This window comes from Acomys minous (genome assembly GCF_964271855.1).
Source record: "Acomys minous genome assembly, chromosome: 6".
NCBI classification, from domain to species: Eukaryota; Metazoa; Chordata; class Mammalia; order Rodentia; family Muridae; genus Acomys; species Acomys minous.
Window position 1 is genome coordinate 75,544,539 of NC_140487.1, and position 24,050 is coordinate 75,568,588.

Below are 24,050 nucleotides of genomic sequence, written 5' to 3' on the forward strand. Positions count from 1 at the left end.
GCTTACCCACCCCACCTTCACCACCACAGGTCTAGTGAATGAAGAAGTCTTTGTGCTCGAATATTCTGGGGTTTCTATAGAATCACTGATTCTGGGCGACAGTGCAGACAAAGCCGCTCTCCTCACCAAGCTCACGTTCTTGATGAGAAACAGACATAAAGAGAGTGGAGGACGACAACAAGTAGAATTTTATCTTCTGTACACGTTAAATTAAAGTGCTCCCAGACTCACTTCTTAGAGTTCTCTTCCTCTGCCCACCACTGTGATTTGAATGTCGCATGTATCACCACCACTTCATAGCTTGCTGTATTTAGACAGTTGGTCCCCATAGATGCTACAGTTTGAAAAGGTTGTGACATCTTTAGAGAATGGACCCTTGCTAGAGGAAGTGGTCACTAAGGGCAGGACACAGGTTTTTTTATTTTTGTTTGTTTGGTTGGTTGGTTTTTGGTTTTTCAAAACAGTGTTTCTCTGTTTTATCCTTGGCTGTCCTGGAACTCACTCTGTAGACCAACCTGGCCTCGAAGTCACAAAAGATGCTGCCTCTGCCTCTGGAGTGCTGAGATTAAAGACATGCATCACCACACCCGGCTAGGGCTTCAGGTTTTATAGGCTACTGACACTTTCCTGGTTCCTGAGCATGGATGCAAAGACCAGCAGCCTCTTGGTGGATCTGTTCTCCTCAAGCTGCCATGCCTTCCCTGCCACTGTAGGCTGTACCCCTCAAACCGTGCAACACAGCAAATCCTCAATAAAGTCTTCCTCCCTTTATTTCTCTGTTGTCAGCTATTTTGTCACAGCAGTAGGAAAAGTAACAAACACACCCATTACTGACTACACACACACACACACACACACACACACACACACACACACACACACACCACACCAGGGAGGCAAATTCAATTCCACTTAAAGGACATGTCTCCAATAACCACCCTTCTTTCTCCTTTCTCTCTCAAAAGTTCTATTATATCCCAATAATACCAAGCTGAAAGACCAAACTTTTGACATAGAAGCCTTTGGAGAACATTCAAGATCCAAACTGTAGTAGTGAGTGTCTTTGTGTCTTAACTTGACCATATTCAAAACTGAGCTCCTGATCCACCACCGAGTTTCCTTCTTCATTTCTGCAGGAAAAAAACCTGACAACAGCACCTTGAGAAGGGCTGACATGACCTGGTGCATTGGGGGGATATAGTTCACCCAGGTGGGGATGGCACACTGATGACTACGTGAGATGGTGGTGATGGCTGTGTGAGATGGTGATGGCTGTGTGAGATGGTGATGACTGTGTGAGATGGTGATGGCTGTGTGAGATGGTGATGGCTGTGTGAGATGGTGATGGCTGTGTGAGATGGTGGTGATGGCTGTGTGAGATGGTGATGGCTGTGTGAGATGGTGATGCCTGTGTGAGGTGGTGGTGGCTGTGTGAGATGGTGATGGCTGTGTGAGATGGTGATGGCTGTGTGAGATGGTGGTGATGGCTGTGTGAGATGGTGATGGCTGTGTGAGATGGTGATGGCTGTGTGAGATGGTGATGGCTGTGTAAGATGGTGATGCCTGTGTGAGGTGGTGGTGGCTGTGTGAGATGGTGATGGCTGTGTGAGATGGTGATGGCTGTGTGAGATGGTGGTGATGGCTGTGTGAGATGGTGATGGCTGTGTGAGATGGTGATGCCTGTGTGAGATGGTGATGATGCCTGTGTGAGATGGTGATGGCTGTGTGAGATGGTGATGCCTGTGTGAGATGGTGATGGCTGTGTGGGATGGTGATGCCTGTGTGAGATGGTGATGGCTGTGAGATGGTGATGATGGCTGTGTGAGATGGTGATGGCTGTGTGGGATGGTGATGCCTGTGTGAGATGGTGATGGCTGTGTGAGGTGGTGGTGATGGCTGTGTGAGATGGTGGTGATGGCTGTGTGAGATGGTGATGCCTGTGTGAGATGGTGGTGATGGCTGTGGGAGATGGTGATGGCTGTGTGAGATGGTGGTGATGGCTGTGTGAGATGGTGATGGCTGTGTGAGATGGTGGTGATGGCTGTGTGAGATGGTGATGGCTGTGTGAGATGGTGATGGCTGTGTGAGATGGTGGTGATGGCTGTGTGAGATGGTGATGGCTGTGTGAGATGGTGGTGATGGCTGTGTGAGATGGTGATGGCTGTGTGAGATGGTGATGGCTGTGTGAGATGGTGATGGCTGTGTGAGATGGTGTTGATGCCTGTGTGAGATGGTGATGCCTGTGTGAGATGGTGATGGCTGTGTGAGATGGTGGTGATGGCTGTGTGAGATGGTGATAGCTGTATGAGATGGTGGTGATGGCTGTGTGAGATGGTGATGGCTGTGTGAGATGGTGATGCCTGTGTGAGATGGTGATGCCTGTGTGAGATGGTGATGGCTGTGTGAGATGGTGATGGCTGTGTGAGATGGTGGTGATGGCTGTGTGAGATGGTGATGGCTGTGTGAGATGGTGATGGCTGTGTGAGGTGGTGGTGATGGCTGTGTGAGATGGTGATGGCTGTGTGAGATGGTGATGGCTGTGAGATGGTGATGATGGCTGTGTGAGATGGTGATGGCTGTGTGGGATGGTGATGCCTGTGTGAGATGGTGATGGCTGTGTGAGGTGGTGGTGATGGCTGTGTGAGATGGTGGTGATGGCTGTGTGAGATGGTGATGGCTGTGAGATGGTGATGATGGCTGTGTGAGATGGTGGTGATGCCTGTGTGAGATGGTGATGGCTGTGTGAGGTGGTGGTGATGGCTGTGTGAGATGGTGGTGATGGCTGTGTGAGATGGTGATGGCTGTGTGAGATGGTGGTGATGGCTGTGTGAGATGGTGATGGCTGTGTGAGATGGTGGTGATGGCTGTGTGAGATGGTGATGGCTGTGTGAGATGGTGGTGATGGCTGTGTGAGATGGTGATGGCTGTGTGAGATGGTGGTGATGGCTGTGTGAGATGGTGGTGATGGCTGTGTGAGATGGTGGTGATGGCTGTGTGAGATGGTGGTGATGGCTGTGTGAGATGGTGGTGATGGCTGTGTGAGATGGTGATGGCTGTGTGAGATGGTGATGGCTGTGTGAGGTGGTGGTGATGGCTGTGTGAGATGGTGATGGCTGTGTGAGATGGTGATGGCTGTGAGATGGTGATGATGGCTGTGTGAGATGGTGATGGCTGTGTGGGATGGTGATGCCTGTGTGAGATGGTGATGGCTGTGTGAGGTGGTGGTGATGGCTGTGTGAGATGGTGGTGATGGCTGTGTGAGATGGTGATGGCTGTGAGATGGTGATGATGGCTGTGTGAGATGGTGGTGATGCCTGTGTGAGATGGTGATGGCTGTGTGAGGTGGTGGTGATGGCTGTGTGAGATGGTGGTGATGGCTGTGTGAGATGGTGATGGCTGTGTGAGATGGTGGTGATGGCTGTGTGAGATGGTGATGGCTGTGTGAGATGGTGGTGATGGCTGTGTGAGATGGTGATGGCTGTGTGAGATGGTGGTGATGGCTGTGTGAGATGGTGATGGCTGTGTGAGATGGTGGTGATGGCTGTGTGAGATGGTGATGGCTGTGTGAGATGGTGGTGATGGCTGTGTGAGATGGTGATGGCTGTGTGAGATGGTGGTGATGGCTGTGTGAGATGGTGATGGCTGTGTGAGATGGTGGTGATGGCTGTGTGAGATGGTGATGGCTGTGTGAGATGGTGATGGCTGTGTGAGATGGTGGTGATGGCTGTGTGAGATGGTGATGGCTGTGTGAGATGGTGGTGATGGCTGTGTGAGATGGTGATGGCTGTGTGAGATGGTGATGGCTGTGTGAGATGGTGGTGATGGCTGTGTGAGATGGTGATGGCTGTGAGATGGTGATGATGGCTGTGTGAGATGGTGGTGATGCCTGTGTGAGATGGTGATGGCTGTGTGAGGTGGTGGTGATGGCTGTGTGAGATGGTGATGGCTGTGTGAGATGGTGGTGATGGCTGTGTGAGATGGTGATGGCTGTGTGAGATGGTGATGGCTGTGTGAGATGGTGATGGCTGTGTGAGATGGTGATGGCTGTGTGAGATGGTGGTGATGGCTGTGTGAGATGGTGATGGCTGTGTGAGATGGTGATGGCTGTGTGAGATGGTGGTGATGGCTATGTGAGATGGTGATGCCTATGTGAGATGGTGATGCCTGTGTGAGATGGTGATGGCTGTGTGAGATGGTGATGGCTGTGTGAGATGGTGATGGCTGTGTGAGATGGTGGTGATGGCTGTGTGAGATGGTGATGGCTGTGTGAGATGGTGATGGCTGTGTGAGATGGTGATGGCTGTGTGAGATGGTGATGGCTGTGTGAGATGGTGGTGATGGCTGTGTGAGATGGTGATGGCTGTGTGAGATGGTGATGGCTGTGTGAGATGGTGGTGATGGCTATGTGAGATGGTGATGCCTGTGTGAGATGGTGATGCCTGTGTGAGATGGTGATGGCTGTGTGAAATGGTGATGGCTGTGTGAGATGGTGGTGATGGCTGTGTGAGATGGTGGTGATGGCTGTTCGAGGTGGTGATGGCTGTGTGAGATGGTGATGGCTGTGTGAGATGGTGATGGCTGTGTGAGATGGTGATGGCTGTGTGAGATGGTGGTGATGGCTGTGTGAGGTGGTGATGGCTGTGTGAGATGGTGATGGCTGTGTGAGATGGTGATGGCTGTGTGAGATGGTGGTGATGCTTGTGTGGGATGGTGATGGCGTGTGAGATGGCCAAACACACTGCGTCAAGAAGCAGAAATGAACTCCAGTGCTCAACTCACTCTCTGTATTTCCCTTTCTTGTCAGTCTGTGACTCTGGCTGTATGGTGGCCCCACCCACATCCATAGCGGTGTGTCTCTCTGTGATTAAACTTCTCTGGAAATGCCCACATTGACACACCCAAATGTGTGTCTCCCAGGTTTTTCTGACTCCAGTCGAGCTGAGAACGAAAGTTAACCATCACACATGCCACAGTGCTCTTCATACCCACCCTCCAATTCTCTTCAGTTGCCCAGGCCCAAACCTTGCAGTCATCTTTGATCACTCTGTTTTTCTCATACCCCACACCCAATCTCTTCAGTAGTTCCACATGCTCCACCTTCCTCCTACATTTACAATGCAGCCATCTGCCTCCATTCCATGGGATAATAAGCAAACCCACCACCCTCTCCGTCACCTAGATCATTGTGATTGCCTTACACATTATATCTGCACCTACTGTACCTCCAATGGTTCTCAATCCATCTGGGAAGGGATCATACAGTGTGGTTGTCAGATCTCAAGATTTCCAGGCACAGACAGCCCCTTGCAGATGACCAAACAGGAAGTGTTAGGAATACAACATAAAATTCACCTCCAGAGATGGAATAGGTCATAGAGAAAGCATGCATGGTCTAAGGACCTGTATCTCACAAGCAAAGGTTCTGTCCAGGGGAAGACACTTGATGGTAGGGCACCTTCTCTGGAAGAAGTGCAGGCGGTGATTGTAATGGAGGATGGGCCAGCAATGGGCACTTAACTAGGTGAAACATCATCCAGATAAAAGGGCAGCCTGACAGCTCTCCCTAAGGAAGTGCTCTGGTCTCTCTGCTTCTGCCTCAAGTACCAACAATCAAAGACCAGGCCAAGGAGGTGGGACATAAGATTTAAGATATGATGTACAAAGACACAGAAAACTGACCTCCTGACACTCATCTCCCAGCCCTAGCCCTTCACTCAATGGCCAACTCCCTAGGAAAACTAAACAAGAACCAAGGTAGACTCCGTGAAAAGGAAAGCTTAAGCCTGGCCACCAGAGGACTGCCTCCCCACGGGTGGCCTAACTTGAGTTACTAAGACCCGAGCTTTCAGCCAGGGCATTAGGGCTAAATCTCCATCCCAGTATGTAGGAACACATTTCCATACAGAATCTGGCAGGAAATACATGGACTGCTGTTCTGGCTAGCTTCTTCTTAAGTTACAGCAACATTTGCAGTAGAAGGCATGACATACGTTGGCCTGACTATCTAATTATAAAGCTAGATGATAAAGAATGGGTTTGTGGTTTTCCAGTGTCTGGACGTCAACACTACATCCATTTGCACTAGCTTAAACACTCCTCTAGACCCTCAAATGCAAACACAAAAACAGGACAAACTACAGCTTCCAGAAAAACATTTGTCTCAGAGTTAGAAATGGCCACCTCATACCTATGTCCCCCACCACACCCATAGAAAATGCTGACTCACTTGCTCATCAGCTGTGGGTCCACTACCTTCTCTGAACACTTTCCCATCATTGTCCACTTACTGCTGTGGGGTTGTCTGGAGCCCCTGTGTACAGTCAGCATCATCTCATGCACAAAGTGACCAAAAGTCCTCCCAGAATGAATTGAGAGAGGCGTGAGGCCGGTGGCTACTGACTGCAGTTTTCTGCAGAATCCCCACACAAAAGCACCCACTGTGTTGGGAATGTCTGATGAACACCCAGTGTAGTTGGCAAATCATCTGTGCAATATACATATGGGAAACCCCAGGATGCAACCATGCATCATCTGTAAAAACTACAAACACACACACACACACACACACGCACACACACACACACACACACACACACACACACAAAGTATGGCTACAGGAGGACAAGAAGTTACTTGGACATGCTTTTCCCAATGCTTAGCACACTCAACCATGCCTTCCTTCTGAGCATGCAAACTCCTAAAGGCAGCTGTAGTTGTTTCCCCCAAAGCTAACTACACTTAAAATACACATACGTATATGTGTATATGTGTTCATACATATAGAAACGCCAGGGGCAGAGCATTATTATCATCACCTTCTGATGATTTTATGCAGAAAATACCAACCATCCTTCAAAAAAGTATGAAATAAAAGTCTTTAGTTACAGATTTGAACCAGAATGAAAGTCACCAAAATAGGAGAAAACAGCCTTACTAGGCAATTGAGTTTTATCTTGGGTGCCAACATTAGTTTGGAGGTGGGGAAGGCCCTAATAAACTCGGCAGAAACTTTCTGGATGGCAAACGCTCTCTCAGAGGACATCTCCTTGAGAACAATTGCCTTATTGTTTTGTTTGAAACAATGTCTCATGTAGCTGAGCTGGGCTTGGACTCCTGACCCATCTCAACTTCCTAAGTTCTGGCCTTCCAGATGTGCAGCACCAGCATAGGGGAACAGTCTAGAAATGCTTTATGTTTAGACATGATGGCCCAGGGGAAGAGCAACGCAAGTTTTCTAGATTATTCACTTCTTCCCTTCCCACACTATTAGTACCTCATACACACATGTGAAAAATTACAAACACAGGTGTAGTAAGACCTTGGTCTTAGTTATTTATAGACTTGAAATACAGCAATCAGAAATTTTTGAAAAATATTCAAAATACATATTGAACATGATATAGCGTCTCCAAAAATGGGAGAAATTACATGTAGCAGAAACAGACCCATGGCAGCATCGTATGTTAAACTCCAGTGTTACTCCATTGGTTGGGCTTTTGTGGTGGAGGGGATTAAACCGAGAGCTTCAAGAATCAGCCCTCTACTGCTGAGCCATGTGCCCAGCCCTGAACTACAATGCCAGACTTTTTCCCCAACATAATATTTTATTAATTATTTAGCAATTTCACATTATGGACCCTATCACATTCACTTTCCAGTGCTCCCATGTCTGCCCCTCACCAACCCTTGTGATCCCTCTCAAAGAAAAAAAAGAAAAAAAAAAGGAAATCCAATTTCTGTTGTTCATATTCTCTCTAGAGCTTGGTCAAACTCCCATTATCCAGCCCTTAAAGAACACTGAGTCCTTACCCACCCCATCACCGCTAGAAGCCATCAGCTGTGAAGAGCTACACTTCAGCATCCTTATCACAGTGTTTAAGAGTTCTCTTTAATAGCTTCCTGTCTAGGCTATTACTTTGGGGGCTGGGGAGGAGGGGAATGTGGATAGAGTTGTCACAGAAGCCTTCTATGTCCCTCTTTCTCAACTGTGAGTCTGCAGTCATTGGTGCCAGTGCAAAAGTAGCTCCCTTGCCCTTTACAGTCAGCAGGAGCAAATGTCATGGACTTCTACATGGATTCTGGAGACGGCACAGACCATGGGCATCCACACAGCCTCCACATCAGCACAGGCCATGGACCTCAGCATGGTCTCCAATGGCAGTACACACCACAAACATCAACATGGCCCTCTGCCTAAGCATAGACCATGGACATTATCACAACCTCAGCAGCAGCACAGGCCCAGGACTTCAACATGGCTCACTGGGCAACACAGGCTACGAACACCAATATGGTCCCTGGCAGCAGCCCCACCATGGACATCAACAGGGCTTCAGGCAGAAACCCAGACCACGGATACCCACATGGTCTTTGGTGATCATATGGCACATGGACATCAACAGAGCTCCCAGCTGCAGTAGGACCATGGACCCAATGCCCTTGGAGGCAGCACAGACCATGAACATCAACACGGCCTCTGGTGGCTGCACAGGCCACACAAATCAACATGGCTTCCAGTGGCAATCTGGACCACAGACACTAATATGGCATCCTGCAATAGCACAGACTACAGACGTCCACTAGCCTCCAACAGCAGCATGGGCCTCAGACATGCACATGATCGCCAGACCATGAACATCCACATGAACCTCAGTTTCAACACAGCCTATGACAGCAGACTACAGATACTAACATGGCCTCGAAGGGCAGCACAGACCACAGGGGTCTTTCAAGGAGGTCCAATCCAGAAAATGAACTGTTCTTCATCACAGACCTACTGTGGTTGCTCAGGACCAGGGAAATCATGCTGCTAGGCAGTGTGTTTGGGGGCTCAGTCTGCGCAAGCTCCAGGATGTTGCACACTACCATCAGCCCTACTCAGCAATGGCATACTCCCCTGCTCACCACAGCCTTCTCTCACACCTGCCATTGCTGTCAAATTGTAGAGGAATTTTAATCCAGCAACATGGCTACTCTGATAAAGGATCACATCCAAAGATGTCTGTGTGATCTGGCTGGAATACAGACACACCCTCAGTACTCACCTTTAATCCCAAACAGTGATGTCAAATTGAGGAGCCGACAAAGTGATGAATCAGGGAAAGATTTGACAGGATGAGTCAGAGATAGGACATGCCCAACTCTCAAGAAAAAAACAGCAAAGAGAAGCTACTTAAGAGCATCACAGAGAGAGAGAGAGAGAGAGAGAGAGAGAGAGAGAGAGAGAGAGAGAAGAGTTCATGGAGACAGAAGACAGTACAGAAGAGTTTAGGAGTACGGTACAGTTTGGAGCCATTCAGTTGAGTGCAGTTGAATTTGTGCAATTCAGTTTGTGGAGTTCAGAGGCAGTTTTTCTAAGCAGAGCGATACAGTTAGAAGTGGGAAGAAGCCATTTTGAGTCAGTCAGCTTGAGAGGAGTTTTGAGCAAAAACAGGTGAGTTGAGCCAGCCAACCAGAGTTCAGAAAGAAATAGAAAGGGTGAGCTTATTCAGCAGTAAGTCTCAAAGGCTGAAAATATTCTATCTAGGCCTATGTTAGCAGAGGGAGGCTGGAAGCTGAAGCCTTTGAGATCCAGGCTTGCAGAATATGGAGGTTAGAAGCTTACAGGCCTAGGCCTAGGCATAGATAGAAACTCTCTGGGCTCAGCTCAAGCCGTGTATTATTACTGAAGCTTGGGTACGGCTGTCATCTCAGCCCCTCATCTGAGGAAACAAAAACATTTGCATGCATCTCTAGTTCCCCCTCCCTCAGCCACACACTCACTGCTCTGTTCATCCATCTTCCTCACCTCTCTGTTGCATACTCCTTTGTTGTAGTGGCAATGGAGACTTTACTTTGTCACGAGGTATTTTTCCTGCCCCCCCCTCACCTCCAAACAGTTTTATATGCAAGTATTCATTGCAACAAGCCATTGGTCTGGTTCAACATCTCTGGTTTCTGAAGCGCCATAAGTACTGAACCATCACCAAGTCTCCTCTCAGATATCCCACTGTTATCCAGAGTCATTTTGCAGCTAAGCAAGGTACCCAGGGGCAGGTTCTGTGCAAGCTCCTGGCTGCCACATACCTCACCAACCTCAATGTTGGCTACCCTGAGGCTCACCTGGCTCAACCTCTGTGCCTATCAGCTGCCCCAGCACTGGCTGCAGCCCTGGCGCCTCTCTGACCAGCCCTTTTCAGTATTGATTTGGTTCTGAAGTTGCTATAGGTGACAGCACATCTCCTTGTCATTGGTGCCAGTAGCCCCAGGCCTCCTCAGGCAAGACCTTAGTGCGTGCAGCCTTCTGGCAGTGAGGGCTATAGTTTTGTGATCTTATTGGATGGACTTGCAACTCTGGTCCGTCATCTTTCTCTCCAATTTTCTGAGTCCACCTTTTAAAAGCATCTTCCCATAAGATTTGCTTTGTTGTTGCTGTTCTTGTTGTTGTTATTGTTGTTGTTGTTGTGTTGCTGTTGTTGTTCCAGAGCCTCCATGGGTCTCTTGGACTCCTCAGACGCAGTAGGTGCCAGTGGCTGCTGCCATCCTTGTTTTTCCCCATCAGACTTTTTAAAAATTATTTTGAGGTTTTTTTGTGTGTGTGTTTTGGGGGGAGGCAGGTTTTGGTTTCTTGAGACAGGGTTTCTCTGTGTATCCTTGGCTGTCCTGGACTGGCTTTGTAGACCAGGCTGGCCTCGAACTCACTGAACTCCACCAGCCTTTCCCAGTGCTGGGATTACAGGTGTGTGCCACCACCCTCAGCTTTCTTTCTTTAACGAAATATAAGGAAGCTTTTTAAAAGTCAGCAGGGAAACAGACACCTATTTGCCAAAAATCCAGATTAGAAAAAGGACTAAGTTGGAATTCTAAAATTGATTAGCTAGAATGAGAAAATCAGTGCAACCCTTAAGATGGCTCTATAGATAATGGTACTGTCTGCCTAGCCTGATGACCTCAGTCAAGCCCCCCAGAACCCATACACTGTCCTCCGACCTCCACATGCACACTGTGGTGTGTATATATGTATACATATGTGCGTGCACATGCACGCGCATACGTGCTGAATACTTAAGTGTGAAAACTTTCTTTAAACCTTATTGGATGGGCTTAATAGTGCCTTACACCATGTAAAGAAATTATTGTCAAAGCAGAAAATGGGTCAAGGGGTTATAAAGAGTTTGAAAGAAAAAAAAAAGAGATCGAAAGGCCTCAGGCCTCTGTGGAGATAGGAAACTGGAATCAAATATCCTCACCAAGCAATCTGAAAACTGGCCTCTTTGTTTTGTGTTTAGTTTCTGAAAAGGAAGCTGTAGGTTACCTAGTTATCTGTCCTTCCCGGAGCCTGATACCTCCATGGAGAGGTAGGGTGTGAACACAGGGGTGGGGGTGGGGGTCCCTCCAGATGCCGCATGAGATGACAAGAGAGATAATATGTTAATCTGTTGCTAGAGGCCAAGATGAGGGCAATAAATGGTGAAAACTCCTCCTCAGGAAGCTACCCACATCGAGTGCATGGGGGTAGGGGGGTGCTAAAGCTAAGGCAAAGCCTAAGACTGTTCCGAGGATGCAAGTGGGGCGGGTACAAAGAGGGCACTCACAATTAAATTAGGTTCTAAGACTATAATAAAGTGAAATTAGAAATAGGTAATAGAGACATTTGAAAAACCCACAGAAGCGTTAAGCAATCAACTTCCAAAATATGTCTGGGTCAAAGTCAGAACCATAAAGAAAATTAGAAAATACTTAGAAGTGAATGAAAACAAAGTCAAAATGTGTGGGGTGTGGCTGGGGTCAAGGACATGGGCTCTGAGCATAAAGAAGGGAGAAGTACAAATAAAGGAAACAGTAGGGAGGAAATTAAAAAATGAGAATCAGGCTGGAGATGTAGCTTAGTGATAGAGCTGCGGTCTACCATGCAGGAAGCCCTGGGTTCAATCCCAACACTGCCCAAAACAAAGGAAATTGAAAACAGGGGGAAAAATAGAAATTCAGTGAAACAGAAACTTAGTTACATTTGTTTAGATCAATATAAGCTATAAATTTCTACCTAGATTGACTAGAAGAGTTGGGAGATCACTATAAACCTTACGAGTACTTTTTTTAGTGAAAACTTAAAATAGTACAACAACTCTATTATGACCTGAATATTCTCATATCTGTTCTTATTATTGGACCTTTAGATGAATGAAGAAAAAACAATTGGTTTTGTTTTCATCCATAAGATGAACAAAACTATGTCATTTTCAGGAAAATGGATGGAACCTGAGATTATCATAGTAGGCAAAATAAAAGAAATGGATGGTTCAACAGGTAAAGAGCTTGCTGTTGTTAAGCCTGATGACCTAAGTTCAGTTCCCAGAACCCATATGGTAGAAGGAAAGAAGCAACTCCTAGCACTTTTCCTTTGAACTCCATTCATGCACACTCCTTCCCCCAGGGCCCACACACAGAGTCGTGAGAGAGGAGGGAGTCTAAGATGAGGAAATGCCCGTTAGATCTGGCTATGTTTTCTGTTGGGTATTTTCTTAATGAGTATTGATGGGGGAGGTCCCACATCATTGTTGTGGGGACACCTCTGGGCTGGTGGTCTTGAGTTCTTTAAGAAAGAAGGCTAAGCAAGCCATAAGGAGCAAGCAAGCAAGCTGCACTCTGTCATAACCACGCCATCTGCTCCTGCCTCCAGGTTCCTGCCTGGTTTAAGCTCCTGACCTGATTTCTTTGATGAGCAGTGATGTGGGAGTTTATGACAAACAAGCCCTGTCCTCCCCACGTTGCTTTGGTCATGGTGTTTCATCACAGCTATAGTAACTCTAAGACAGTAAGTGTAATTTAAATAAACAAATAAACCTGAAGAAGACAAGTATCACAACTTTCTTCACATGTAGAACCTAGATGGTATGCAACATACAACATGAACATGAAAAGGGACTGTTTGAGGAATAAAAGTCAAAGTTTGTAACATCCATGAATGAAACTGTCATAAGGAAACTCGCCACCTTGTACAATGAATACAAACCTCTGAGGTAAATGAATACACAGTTCCCTCCGCCAGATCACCTCCATCATGGACACGAGCTGCGTGCAGCCCATCAAAGGTCAAGACTGCTTCACATGGACAGTGCTCAGGTGTGTGTGGAGTTTATGGATGACACCAGCTGTTCCACCACCCAAAACATTAAAGACTTCATTCAAGAGGGTGATGAACTCACCCTATTGGATTCAGAAAGAGAGACTTGGATGTTGCACTTACCCTGCTGCTGGGTCCTAGATAGCTACCACCTTACCCATGGGATGCCCCACAACTGTTAAATAAAGTGTTTTATGAACACACAGCTGGGCATGATGGCACATAGCTGTAATCCCAAGCATTCAGAATGTAGAGGCAGGTGGATCTCTGTGAGTCTGAGGCCAGCCTGGTCTACAAAGCGAGTCCAGGACAGCCAAGGCTACACAGAGAAACCCTGTCTCAAAATCAAAAACAAAACAAAACGAAACAAAAAAGAACACATAGTTGATGCTGTAGCCATGAAAACTACTATTACACTACATGATATAGATATTGTGAATGAACATTCCAGTGTAAAAACCATTAGTGTGTGGCTTAAAACCTTTCAATATTGAAGAAAAATTTTCCTCTCGACTCTCCTCTTTGTAGACTGGACATTGCTTAGAATCTACCCAGCAGAGTCTCCATGGCCACACAGAACAAGAGAAAAGGTGAGTGCCCACAATCCCCTGGGACCTTGTTGACCTTGGAAGGCATGGGGCAAAAGACTGTTTTTTTAATCCCTTTGCTCACATTTGATACCCCCTCCATTATGGCTATTGATACCCAGAAGGTCAGTTTCGCCAGCCTGATACTTTTAAGTACTGTGTAATGTTTAGATAATGTATAAACAAGCCTCAAGTGAACATATCTTTAATTCTTTAAAGGCAGCATTTACACCTGCTACCAAGAACAAATCAATAACTTAAGAGAACTCCATTGATATAATTAGAAGCTTAATATCAATGTATTGAACTTTGACCTGAGAAATTTTAAGATAATATATACTACCTCAAAAATCTTATCTTTTACATATAACTTACTCTGAACTTCATAACTCACTTAGGCTTTCCAGCTGTCCTTCCCACTCTGGAAAAGCATCCTGGGTCCGTCACCCTTGAGTCCAGCTCTGGAGGACAAAGGAAAATGAGCAAGGGCACAATAGGTAGGCTTCTGAGCCCATCAACAGTTTCTGTTGGCTTTGATTTGAAAATTTAAAGACCATCCTCTGTCTGGCTTACCTGGCTGCTTCCTTTCTATGACTTGTAATCCCAATAGCCCTGCCTCTCTTTTCCTCTCTGTCTCTTTCAAAGCACCAGTCAAGGACTTCCTTCCTTCCCTACATCTGACAGTTATACAAATAAAACCACTGGTGTGCTTTTGGGGTCTTCCAGACAGGCCATGTGGAGGGTATCCCACCTGCCATGTCAATGTCCCCACCAATCTCTAAGAAGCTAAATCATCTCAACTTAGTAAACTTAGTAATGGCAGTTAGAAAAAAGATAAGAACGATGTTCTTCTTATCAGGGCCCAGGGGGATTTGCTCAAACTATAGCACTAACCAGGGACAATACAAGTAGTAAACATCAAACCTCTACTCTGATCTACCCAATGGACAAGACATTCTCCACAGTTATGTGAAGAACGGGGACTGACTCTGACATGAACTCTAGTGCCCCATATTTGACCTCTTCCCCTTAGTAGGGAGGCCTGATGGCACTCAAAGAAAGAATAAGCAGGCTACCAAGATGAGACTTGATAGCCTATGACCATATAGTGAGGGAGGAGGTCCCCCTCAGTCTTAGACCTAGGGGAGGGGAATAGGGTGAAAGCAGGAGGGAGGGAGGGAGGAGCGGGAGGATACAAGTGATGGGATAACAATTAGGTTGTAATCTGAATAAATTAATAAAATTTAAGAAAAAGAAAAGAAAAAAGATAAGAACAAGAGGCAGAGGTTGGTTAAGCATCTTAGGATAAAAAGATCCCAAAGAAAACTGACCACTTTCTTTGTTTGCTAAGGGCTAGAAATGCCCTGGTCCTGTCCCAGATGAAGGTGAGAAATGTTGGAAGTGTTTGGGGTTCTCATTTCTGGCCTGGCTCCTAAATAATTTTAGGGTTACATCTTTGTGGTGGTAGTGATCACAACAGCAGTAATGGTCAATTAAGGAAAACTCCTAGTCAATAGAATAGCATCGCAGGCCTGGGCAGATACTCAGCACTTCAGTTGTGTATTAATCATTATCTCCCCTAGGAAGGCAGGCTCGCCTTAAGCCATGCTTGAAAGTGAGGCAGATTAACTATCCCTTTAATACAACAAAAACAAAATTGTAATAAAAGGGAATGCAAGCCAATAACCTTCATATACACAGTTTCATAAGTTCCTCAGGACAGGAACAGGAAAAGCCTGCAACAAAATTCATCATCTAAGCTCACAGTGAGGGAGGGAGGTGGCTTCCTAGGTGACAGTGTCTGCTGCCAAGCCTGATGACCTAAGTTCAATCCCCAGGACTCTCATGGTGAAAGGAGAGGACTTACTCCTGAAAGTTGTCCTCTGCCTCAACAAGCACACCACGACATGTGTGTCCACATACATGAGCATGCACATAGACAGATAGATAGATAGACAGACAGACAGACAGACAGACAGACAGATACATAGATACATAGATACATAGATACATAGATAGATACATAAATAGATAGATACATAGATAGATATAGATGAATAAGTAAATAAGTAATTAATTAGTTAATTAATTAAACACGATGTGATTTTTGAAAGTCCCACCAAACTAAGACTAGTAAGGCACTTTCTCAAGGTGATAAATGTCATCCGTGAAACCCTCAGCAGCAGCAGCCTTATTGGTAAAGACTTTATTATGTCATATTTTAGTGGCTAAAGAGGAAATATTTTCCCCACATCCACTGGGAATAAAGCAAAAATACTCACTCTCCACACTCCTGTGCAGCATCACATTGCACACATAACCAGAATAAAGTGAAGAGAGAGTGAAAGCACATAGGTTGGGAGGAGAGAGCTGGAGATAGCTCCGAAATCGGACGCTTGTCTTGCGTGCAAGAGCAAGGCTCAGGGATCAATCCCCAGCCTGTTTTCACTTTGTTTTGTTTTGTTTTGTTTTTAAAGCAGATAGATTATATAAAGTAAATGATCACCCTTCATTAACAATATGATTGCTTATACCAAAATATTGGGCCCCATAGCCGATTCTGTCAGCCTCTGAGGCCTCAGCGACAGTCTCTGGTAAATGCTTGGCTGGACTAGGCATGGTCCATCCGGGTACATCCTGGTGTGAGCCCTGCCTGCCAACAGCCACGTAACAAAAACCAATCGGTCCCACAGTATCAGACCACTTTACATCCTGGGAGATATCACATCTCCTGACAGCTTATACCCTGCCCACTCCCTATGCTCTATATAAGAGAAACCCGCCATAATGAAGTTGAAATCTCACTCTATCGAGACTCCTGACTTAGTGTATCTTTCCTCCGGGTGTAGGAGGAGGCTGGGTAGCCAACACTCACCATCCAGTTCAGCCCCCAGGGAGAGGAAACAGCAGACCCAAGCCCCCTCCCGTTCCATCCCTACCTGCCAGGGTAAGAGAGCCGACACCAAAACACTACAAAAAAAATCTACAAGAGACAAAAACGGAGTTTATCAAGGTTGCAGGGCACAAAGTCAGCGTACAAAATTATTCTGCTTCTATATTCAATCAATTCAAAATTTAAGTGTGTGTGTGTGTGTGTGTGTGTGTGTGTGTGTGTGTGTTAAATTGATTTTGTCAAAAGGACTATGATTTGTTAAACAAAAAATGGTCCTTTCACAATTGGGACAAATTGATTTCCATATGCAAAGGGAAAATGAACTGCAATCCATACTTTGCTGTGTACAAAAGCTCAGAATGAATAGAAGACTGAACTGTAAAAGCTAACACTATAAAACTTCTAGAAGAAAACAGAAGCGCAAAGCACGAAGGCCCAAGGCAACCGTTCCTTAGCAACCAAGTGACAAGCCTGAGAGAAAACAGCAAGTTAGACTTTATCAAAACTTATGTATTTATTTTCTTCATGAAAGATACAATTAAAAAGAGTAAAAATGCATGCTACTTACTGGGGGAAAATATTTGCGAATCACTGGCAAAAGATTGTCATCTCGAACACATAAGCACCTCTCAAAATTGATCAATGACCAAGCAAACTATTTTTTTTTAAGTTTTTCTGAGGGGCTGGAGAGATGGTTCAGAGGTTAAGAATTCATTCTGCCCTTCCTGAGACCTTAGTTCAATCTCGAGAGCCCATACTGGGTGGCTCACACCCAGTGTAACTCCGGTTCTAATCTGGAAGGGGATCCCAGGTCCTTTTCTGACCTCCACAGGCACCTGCATGCACATGTACACACACACACACACACACACACACACACACACACACACACACACACACACATACACACACACTCCCCACAAGTAAATAAATAAATCCTTTTTAAATATTTTATTTAATTTTTAATTTATGTGCTTTGGCATGAGGGTGTCAGATCTCGGAGTTACAGACAGTTGTGAGCTGCCATGTGGGTGCTGGGAATTGAACCCAGGTCCTTTGGAAGAGTAGGTAGTGCTCTTAACCACTGGGCCATCTCTCCGGCCCCAATAAATGCTTTTTTAAAAAAATGTTTGTTCTTGTTTTTTAAAACAGGGTTGCTCTGTGTAATGGCCCTAGCTGTTTTGGATCCATGTAGACCAGGCTGGAACTCATAGAGATCCTCCTGTCTCTGCCTCCCTAGTGCTGCGACTAAAGGCGTGTGCCACCACACCAAGCCAAATTTTTATTTTTTAGGATAGCGTCTCTCATTCTGTAGCCCAGGCTGTCCTAGAACTCACTATGTAGCCTGGGTTGGCCTCAAACTTGTTTCCCCTCTCAATTTTAGAACTAGAGGCATGAGCCAGTGCCTCTAAATCCTTTTTTCTCTCCCTTTTTTCCATGGTGTTTTGCTTGCATGTACATCTGTGTACCATATGACTGGAGTCAATAGAGGCCAGAGGAGACCATCAGTTCCCTGAAACTGAGGTTATAGATAGTTGCGACATGCCAGGTGAGTTCTGGGAATCAAACCTGGGTCCTCTGCAAGAGTTCTCTTAACAACTGAGCCCTCTCTCCAGCCCTCCCCCCCCCCCACTGCCAACACACACACACACACACACACACACAGAGCATTAAATTTATGTATGCAAGTACATAACATACAAAATCTGGCCTGCAAATGGAAGCTCACCTTGCAATCCAGTACTCAGGAGGCAGAGGCAGGAAAATTGCCAAAAATTTAAAATCAGACTGATTTATATAATGAGCTCTAGGTCAGCTGGCCTATACAGCAAGAGTCTGTCTCATATTGTGTGTGTGCATGCACACACACACACACACACACACACACACACACACACACACACACCATATACTGTATCCCAGCTATCTGAGAGGCTGATATGGAAAGATCTCTGAGCCAATGAGCTGATGGCCAGCCATGGCAACACTGTTTGCTATAATAAAATACTTGAAGAGCTGGGACCTGTGACACACGCCTGTAATCCCAGCACTCAGGGAGGCAGAGGCAGGTGGATCTCTGTGAGTTTGAAGCCAGCCTGGTCTACAAAGTGAGTCCAGGACAGCTAAGGCTACACAGAGAAACCCTGTCTTGAAAAAAAAACTCTTGAAGTAAGATAACTTATAAAGAAAAGAGATTTGCTTAGCTCGCCGTGCCTGGTGAATAATGATCCCACTGAACCCCACCCTTTCAAAGCCCCTACTGCCTCTCAGCCTTAGCACATGGGATTATGCTTCCAACACCTAACCCTCTGGGGGACAAACCATGTGTAATATAGCAAGAACTAAAACAAAAAAGAAAGGATAGTTTCCAGGACTTAGCGGAAGATCAACCTTCCAAGCGGCTCAGAGAAATCTGGAGGTGGAGAAGCCTACTCTATGTTTTTACTGTCGTGGTGGCTACACAACCATTCACACCCTTCAAACTTCAAAACCACAAACTAAGAGGGATTAATTTTACCGTGTATGCATCAATACCTTATTTTTACAGTAGAAACGATGGAAGTGGTACTCGCCATTTGAATATATGTGCAACTTCGTTCACAAAAGAGAAGCACAGACCAAGCTACCCTGAGACACCATTTCTCACCTGTCAGACTGGCAAAAATCCCCAAAGAGTGACAGCATACTCCGTCGGAGAGCCGGTGAAGAAGTGAGCGTGCTCGTGTACTGCTAATGAGAACACAAAACTGTGCACTCCTATGGAGGCAATTCTGTCAATAATCAAATTATGATGCATTTATCTCTTAACTCTGAAATAAGTATTCTAGACATCTCAAAAAGACATTAGTTAAAATATAAAATGACATAAACACAATTCTGTTCACTGTTGCACCCTTAGTAATAAAAAGCCTGGAAGCAAGCCAGCTGTCCATGCTCAAAGAGCTGATTGTAGCATCTACAATGCATTCACAAATAGACTACGCAGCCACAAAAAAGCACAATCCAACCTACACTGCTAAATGAATGAGGGGTGCTAGGGGAAGATGGGTTTTGTACGTGTCTCACTTTCTTTTCTGTTGCTGTGATAAAATGTCCAGACAAAAGCCACTGAAGGGAGATTGGGTTTATTCAGCTAAAATTCCAGGCTCTGGTCTATCATTACAGCAAAGTCAAGACGGCAGAATCCAGGAGCAGCTGGCTGCATCGCATCCCCAGTTACAGAGAGAGAGAGGGAGAGAGAGGTGGGGGAGGGGAGGAATGCATGCTAGTGTGCAGTTCAATCTCCCCATCTCCACAGTCAGGGTCATCTGCCCAGAAAAAGGGCTCACCAACAATTACGATGGGTCTGTCCACATTGATTAACATAATCAAGATACACACAAACATACACACACATGTGCACATACACACACACACACACAGCATGCACACACACATGAACACACATGCACACAAACATACATGCACATGCACACACAGGCACACACACAAACACACGTGTGTGCACACAGGCACACACATGCACACACATGAACGCGCATACATACACACACACACACACACACACACACACACACACACACTGGGCATTCCCAGAGGCTTACCTGCCTAATGATTCTGGATTCCATCAAGCTGGCAATTAACACTAAGCCTCACGTCATATCAACATCTTACTTACCTGAGAAAAGGCAAAAGATTATGAACCTATATGTACTTTTACCTATACAAACAATAAAATAATAGAAAGAAAAGTCGTAAAGCATTTCAATGACTTCCCATAAAAAGAGAAAGCTAATGGGGCTGGAGAAATAGGTAAAAAGGCAGGTTTTGTGGCATGTGGAGAGCTATGGAAATAGTTCACACAGTGTTCATAAATATTAAAATCTGGCTTGTATAAGTAAATCTGTCTAAAATGTGGGTCTTAGCCACTGTTCTGTTGCTGTGAAGAACACCATGACCAAGACAATTCTTTTTTAAACTTTTTATTTACTTAATTTATTCAGATTACATCTCAAATGTTATCCATCACTTGTATCTTCCCGGTCCCCCCTCCCTCCCTCTTTCACCCTATTACCCACCCCTAGGTCTGTGACAGGAGGGGACCTCCTCCTCCACCATATGATCACAGCCTATCAGGTCTCACCCTGGTTGCCAGCTTATCCTTTCTCTGAGTGCCACCAGGCCTCCCCACTGAGGGAAAGTGGTCAAATATGGGGCACCAGAGTTCATGTCAGAGTCAGTCCCAGCTCTCCACACAACTGTGGAAAATGTGCTGTCCATTGGCCAGATCTGAATAGGGGTTCAATGTTTACTGTATGTATTGTCCTTGGTTGGTGCAGTAGTTTGAGCTGACCCCCCTGGGTCCAGATCTGCCAGCCTTGATATGGTTCTTATATGTTTCTAGGACCCTCTGGATCCTTCTATTTCCCAATTCTCCCATACTTCTCCTACCCAGAATCCCAATATCTATCCCAATCTCCTGCTAAATGAAGACTTTCATGACATCCCTTTTGGGCTAGTGTCCAATTTAAGTGAGTATATACCATGTGTATCTTTCTGGGTCTGGGTTAACTCACTCAGGATTTCTAGATCCATCCATTTGCCTGCAAATTTCAGGATTTCCTTGTTTTTAATAGCTGAGTAGTATTCCATTGTGTAAATGTACCACAGTTTCTTTATCCACTCTTCAACTGAGGGACATCTAGGTTGTTTCCAGGTTCTGGATATTACGAATAAGGCTGCTATGGACATGGTTAAACAAATGTCCTTGTTGTGTGGTGGGGCATCTTTTGTGTATATTCCAAGGAGTGGAATAGCTGGGTCTTGAGGTATTCCCAATTTTCTGAGAGAGCACCAGATTGATTTCCAAAGTGGTTGCACAAGTCTGCACTCCCACCAGCAATGAAGGAGTGTTCCCCTTTCTCCACATCCTCGCCAGTATGTGCTGTCACTTGGGTTTTTTTTTATCTTAATTCTGATGGGGACAATTCTTATATATTAAAAAAAAAAGCATTTCATTAGGGCTTGCTACAGTTTCAGAGGCTTGTTCCATTATCATCATAGCAAGGAGAATGGAAGGCAGGCATGGTGCTGGAGAAGGAGCTGAGAGCTTTACATCCTGATCCACAGGTAGCAGGCAGAGAGGAGAGGGAGGCACAGACAGAGACAGAGACAGAGACAGAGAGACAGAGACAGAGAGACAGAGACAGAGAGACAGAGACAGGGAGACAGAGACAGAGAGACAGAGACAGAGAGACAGAGACAGAGAGACAGAGAGACAGAGACAGAGAGACTGGGCCTGGCATGGGCTTTTGAAACCTCAAAGCCCAACCACAATGACACACTTCCTCCAACAAGGCCACGCCCTTTAATCCTTTCCAGACAATTTAGCTGGGGACCAAGCATGAAAATCTGTGAGCCTATGGGGGACATTCTCACCCAAATTGCCACAATATGTCTTATGATTTGAATGTGAAATGTCCCTGCCGGCTCATGTGCTTGGACATCCAACCCCCAGATGAAGGTGCTGTCCGGGCTGTGAAGCTTTTAGGAAGTGGGTCCCGGCTGGGGGAAGTGGCTTGGTGGAGCCATCCCACTGAAATGTGAGCAAGTTGTCACACACTCCTGCCACCCCAGAGCCACCTCTGCCTCCGCAGTATGGTGGACTATGTCCCCTCAAAGTGTGAGCCAGAATACAGATTCCTCCCTCCATGTTTCTTCCTTTTGGTTATTTTTAAATACAGCAATGAGAAAAAGCAATGAATCTATGAGACCATCTAGTTGGCAACATAGACACAAATTATCAGAGAGGAATTAATCAAACAACAGTTAATTCAACATCAATTCATTGTTGAATTAATAAAAGGTGCATGTGTGTGCACGCACGCACACACACACACACACAAACATGAAAAAACAGTAAACACTGTATATACATACTATGGGGAAATGAAAGGAGAGATGCTGTAGATGTCAGAAGCCAGGATTTTGGGTGTGGTAGAATAGAAAACATTCAGTAAGAGTCTGTAAACCCTGAATTCAAATACCAGGATAACCTTGTGACTTATGATTTTTTAGGATATATTTAATGGCTATGTTCACGGAAAAGATTTTTTAAACATATAAAAGCAATGACTAATCCAGAAACAAGCTGGCCAATAGCATCCAGATTGTGGTACTCCTCAGACACAGTTGGTCCAGGCCAACAATACAGCTCTGCAGGTAAAGGGGTTTGCTACATGGAGGAAGGAGAATACTCCCACAAGTCCTCTGGGCAAATGCCCACAGTGGCACTTTCCATGCCCCACAAAATAATTAGTTTTTTTTTTAAATGTGAGCAAATACTATTTCTTGCTGAAAGGAGCTAGAACTTCTTGAAGTTCTGACTTGACTGGCTCCAAGTCAAAGCAGGAAATATTATAAAATGTAGGCAGTTATGTTTTCACAAGAAACAAGAAAAAAGAAAGAAAAGGAAGCTCAAGCAGGCTCAGGCACCAAGCCAGCGACAATGCTGAGCAAACGTGCATGGTTTAAGCACAAATAAGGCTGTCCATCACACTGACTGAACCACATCATGTTTGCTTTTAATTCACTGGTCTCTTCAGAAGACACCAGAGAATGAAACTGACAGAGTAAAGGTACTAAACACTCATCTTGCCTTCCTGCAGTCTCGAGTAGGAGAGCAGGGGAAGTTCCTCCCTGTCAAGGCATCCCGCTAATGAATGAGGAAGGAACAATAGAATCACAGTATCGCCACATTCTCTAGCCCCTGATGAATGAATACATCAAAGTAATAATGACTAATGTCAGCTAATATCATAAAAAGAAAACGAAAAGAAGAGCAGACACCGGGAGCTTCTCTGTAACAGTATGCAAAACAACCCATCAGATGCTCTTAAAAAGACATCTTAATGAAATCAAGCCTGGGACTGACTGCTCATCTGCAGGTAGCTGAGGAAGCTGGGGCACGCTCACTGAGACAGGATGACGTCAGCTAGGTACAGACAGCGGGAACCAGGCGACAAACGACCCACTCCCTCAACAAGCACACACAAGGCAGAGCTGGAGGGAGCCTAGATGTGCAGGGATGCTAGACGTGAGTGACGTGTAACTCCTGGATCTTCATCAGATCATAGTTCAAATGCAGGATCTGCAAAGGCAAAGGAAACAAAGAATCAGAAAAAAATGGAAGCCCTCTGTTGATAATATTACTGAATTATTAACCTTTTAGGTGGAATAGTGTGTGGTACACTTTACAACTGAATTTTAGAGATGCGATCTGAAATACTAAGAATGAAATTAAGTGACCTTTTTTGCCTTTTGACCAAGGTCAGTGGAAATGGGCTTATAGGATACGGTTTTTTTTTTTTTTTCAAAATAATCTGGAAGAATAAAGAAAGAGGAATGAGGTAAAAATGAGGCAAAATTAGTCATGTTGAATCTAAATATGGGTCCTTAGGAGTCTGTT

At 45.4% G+C, this 24,050-nt stretch overlaps 1 long non-coding RNA gene across 1 annotated transcript in view; it reads right to left on the bottom strand.

Annotated features, from left to right (window-relative positions):
• Positions 1–22,553: 22,553 nt before the first annotated feature.
• Positions 22,554–24,050, bottom strand: part of LOC311598892 — a 39,933-nt gene continuing 38,436 nt past the window's right edge. The window contains exon 4 of the long non-coding RNA XR_014779693.1: positions 22,554–23,732. This is a non-coding gene — a long non-coding RNA (uncharacterized lncRNA). The remainder of the gene's footprint in view (positions 23,733–24,050) is intronic.